This window comes from Athene noctua, chromosome Z, assembly GCF_965140245.1.
Source record: "Athene noctua chromosome Z, bAthNoc1.hap1.1, whole genome shotgun sequence".
NCBI lineage: Eukaryota > Metazoa > Chordata > Aves > Strigiformes > Strigidae > Athene > Athene noctua.
Genome location: NC_134077.1, coordinates 73930069 through 73934413, shown reverse-complemented (window position 1 = coordinate 73934413; position 4345 = coordinate 73930069). Strand labels below are relative to the sequence as shown.

Genomic DNA, 4345 nt, shown 5'->3' with positions numbered 1-4345 from the left:
GATATTAACAGGATAAGGTGCCTATGCAACCACAGCTGTACAAATTGCCTTTCCTCCGACATTTCATCAGTTGTCACAACAATTAGCCCATCAAGCCTTCCAACACATTCCAGAATGAAAACAGCCATTACCATTTGCAGCCATTAGACAAGGAATTACTGAACCATACAACTCCTTTATTGACCGGTTGTCTCACGCAATTGAGGAGCAACCGGAGTTACCAGAGGAGATGAAGGGCTATATGTTTCACTTATTAGCTTTCGAGAATGCAAATGCTTGCACAAAAATGATCTTAGCTGGCCTACCAAATGGAGCTCCAGTTGATGAGATGCTTTTGCGAGTGTCTAGAGCCAAACAAAATGCACATGTGGCGATGATTGCCTCTGCCATTGGACGTAACCCATGTGTCTGAGTTTGGGAGATTAAAATATGTCCATGTGTCCGTAGATACCTTGTCTAAGATTGTTTGGGCCATTGCCCAACCTGGAGAAAAAGCATTGCATGTGAAGAAACATTTTAACAGCATGTTTTGCGGTTACGGGTGCTCCAGAACAAATAAAAACTGCTAACGGCCTGGCATACACTAGCCAACGTGTTAAAGCCTTTATGCAAACATGGAATATCAAACATAGCACAGGAATACCCAATTCCCCCACGGGACAAGCCGTGGTGGAACGGACTAACAGGATTGTAAAGGAACACCTAGAGATACCAAAGAATAATGATGAGCTTGACCCAATGCAAAGACTAAACAAAGTGTTGTTTACCTTGAACTATCTTTGTATTACAGAAGGAAGAGAAGAGCCTCCTGTCGTTAATCACCATGTGACAGTAAAAGCTGGCCGACCTCACTCTTTACGTGGTTTCTTTGTGCATTATAATCACCCACGCCCTGGAAGATGGGAGGGACCAGCTCCAGTTCTGTTTAATGGTCGAGGGTATATGTGTGTCTCAACAGGTGAAGGGCCACTGTGGGTACCAAGTCGTTTTACCCGTGCTGCATGTCCACCAGAGAGGAGCGCATCCTCTGGAGACGATGAAGACACCTCGGAGACCTCACCCATCAAACTCAACTAAGACTCCAGCCTTGGCAGATGTCCTCAGAAGAGGTTCTCAGCCAGAAGGGTTTAAAATGATGAGAGGGTCGTGTCCGTCAAGAGGGGATATCGGTGCTGCCTTCCTGGACTGGAGGACTGAAAAGAAAGAGGAGCCCGAATCATTTGATACAGGTTGCTTTTGACTGCTGACACAGTCTGCTGGTGATGGTGGGAGAACAGAACAGACTCTCCTGCTCGGTTCTGGGATATCACTGCGGTGGGTCACCATGAATATGACCAGTTTATTCTCCTTTACCAGCCCAGCAATGAAGAGGCTGTTGGGATGGAGACAGGGCGATGAAGAAGAAAAATGGGCAGAGAAAGCTGTTGATGCACTACTGAAAAAACTGAAGAAGAAAAAGGGTGCTATGGAGGAGCCAGAAAAAGCCTTAAGCTGTTCTGGTCAGCCCAGCAACTGTGTCACAATTCCTCGTCCCTCGGATGGCAGGCTTCAGGTGTCACACCGGAAAGTACTCCCACATGTCATTTACTGTAGTGTGGCGCTGGCCGGACCTGCAGAGCCATCACAAACTGAAATCACTGGAGTGCTGCGAGTTCCCCTTTGGTTCAAAACAGAAGGAGGTTTGCATCAATCCCTACTACTACGAGCAGGTAGAGAGTCCTGTCCTTCCTCTGGTGCTGGTCCCGAGACACAGTGAGTACAATCCCCAGCACAGCCTATTGACCCAGTTCTGCAACCTGGGACAAAACAAACCCCACGTGCTGCACAATGCTGCTTCCCCAGACTCTTTCCAGCAACCCGATAGTCACTTGTTCCCTCACTCACCCAACAGCAGCTGTCCAAACTCGCCTGGAAGCAGCAGCAGCACCTACCCACATTCTCCAACCAGCTCAAACACGGGAAATCATTTCCAGATGCCAGCTGATGCTCTCCCTCCTGCTTATCTGCCTCTGGAAGGTCAGATGACACATGATACATCCCAGCTAATGGATACCAACATGATGGCACCTGCAATTCCCCCTGACGTACACAGAAGAGATGTTCAGGCAGTTGCTTACGAAGAGCCAAAGCACTGGTGCTCCATTGTCTACTATGAGCTGAATAATCGCATCAGGGAGGCATTCTATGCTTCTTCCACCAGCATCTTGGTGGATGGCTTCACTGACCCTTCAAACAGTAAGAACAGATTTTACTTGGGGCTGCTCTCGAACATTAACCGCAATGCCACCACTGAGAACACTAGGTGGCATATTGGCAAAGGTGCTCATCTCTGTTATGTTGGTGGGGAGTGTATGCTGAGGGTCTGAGCGACAGCAGTATTTTTGTGCAAAGCTGTAAGGAACTTTTTGGACTTTTAGTATGTCTCAACATCGCTGTCTCCACGACGACCACTTCCTCACTCAGCATGAAGGAGCACATCTTGAAGGAGACACATAGTCCCCGATGAAAACCACATCCGCCCGAGACGAGAACATCAGCAGTCTCAGCAGTCACCCATCGAGCTGTGCCTACGCGTGAGCCGGGTGGAGGGGAAATCACGGCGAGACAGATCGGCCCCTCGCCAGCACGACCACCATGGACACTCGGGCATGCACGCACGGAGGACCACGGGGTGGCACCTACAACAATGAGCCCCGTGGAAATGGGCGGACAAACTGTGGGGACGGGGACTATAAAAAGGACAGACTGCGTACTCCTTTGGAGAGGAGAACCAGCTCAGAGCCAGGAACGTGGAGCGTCATCGGGCCGACAGAACATCGCCGGATCCCCCATCGTGGCGGTGGTAATTAGTTGCGCCTCTACCGTGTTCTTGCTTAGGAATTCCGACCTTTTCCTTTCTTTTCCTTTCTGTCCTATTGCTCTTATCAGTTGTTATAGAAAATAAAGTTTATAAGGTTATGCAGCATCTGACCTCGTTTGTGTCTTAATCTCGCTCTCGGGATTGTTTAAGAACCCTCCCCGATATCAGATCGGGACGAAAGCCAGAACTGCAACTACCATCATGGGTTCCATTCCATCACAGTCTGCAAAATCCCCAGTGGCTGCAGTACAAGTGACCAATGACGAAAGTCATGGGTATTCACTAAAGGAGTTTTTTTCTTTTGTAGCTTGCGTAGCTTATGTTTCTTTTGTAGGAGAGTTGTGAGGCTAGGAGGAAAGACTCTGGGTAGGAGGGAATGGGCCTAGTTACATACCAAAGGAAGATAAAATAAGTATCTAAGTAATTGCCAGAGTAGCTATTCAGAGTTTTGACTGTTTAAATGTTGACCTGAGCTTTCACCAAAATGGATTTGCTTGTACTTCTCTTCTAGTTTGTGTGTAGGTACAGGAAAGAAGGCAGCAGATGTACACAAAGCCTAAAACCCTTTTTTATTGCCAGCCATAAAGGTCCCTCTCGGCTGGGAGCCCAAGAAGGACCCTGTGTTACTATTCTTGATTGCTTATATGCAGTCTTAAGGCTACTCACATGTTCATTTTTACAGTGTAAAAAATCTATTGGCTTCAGCCATGACATCGCTTGTTACCGTTCACTTTTCAGTATTTGTCCACATAACCCCCATGCAAGCATGCCTAATGCATGTTAGCTCAGTTTGCACTGTTTTGTTGCATCTTTGCCACTTCCAGTGGTTTCCATCTGCTTTCTTCTAACAATAGACCGACTTGTATAGGCTGTGTCACAGTTGGCCAAGTTCTCCTGCACATGTCTTCAAAGCTGTCTTTACATAGGAGCTGTTTCTTATGTACCACAGTCTGCTGATCAGCTTTTACACCAGGACTATTTCAAAGCCTATGCAGCAGGACAAAACTGCTGCCTGGCAAGTTTTCTTTATATCCCCCGGGAGCTCAATGGTGATGCCATTTGTAGCTTTCTGTGGGAGACAGGGAGGACCAAAGCTCTTGTATCCCAGCCTGGCTTGTTCTGGGAAGGCAAACTGAAAAGCATGTGCCACAGACACTCCTGTCCTGGGCCGTGAGCTGTGCGGATGCCAGCAGAAAGCTCTGGGAACACTTTGCCCGTACGCCAAAGTGTTCCTGCTGCTGCCCCAAGCATCACCAGCCCGAGCCCTGACATCCGCAAACCGGTGTTGGATACCAGCAGGGCAGGGGAAGGTGGAGTTGCCTCCTCTCCCACAGGAGGCTGCAAGTGTTGGAGCAGGTGTGCTCTGGTGGGGACAGACCAGGTGCCTCTGCTGTCCCCAGGCCCTCATGTGGGTCTGGGGTCATAGACAGCCCCATCTCTGTTGACAGCCTTTCCTAAACAGCAATTTGGAGACATGGAAGTTGC

At 48.6% G+C, this 4345-nt stretch overlaps 1 pseudogene; it reads left to right on the top strand.

The window, feature by feature from the left end:
• Window positions 1-1324: 1324 nt before the first annotated feature.
• Window positions 1325-3123, top strand: LOC141973802 (mothers against decapentaplegic homolog 1-like; annotated as a pseudogene).
• The last annotated feature ends 1222 nt before the right edge of the window (window positions 3124-4345 follow it).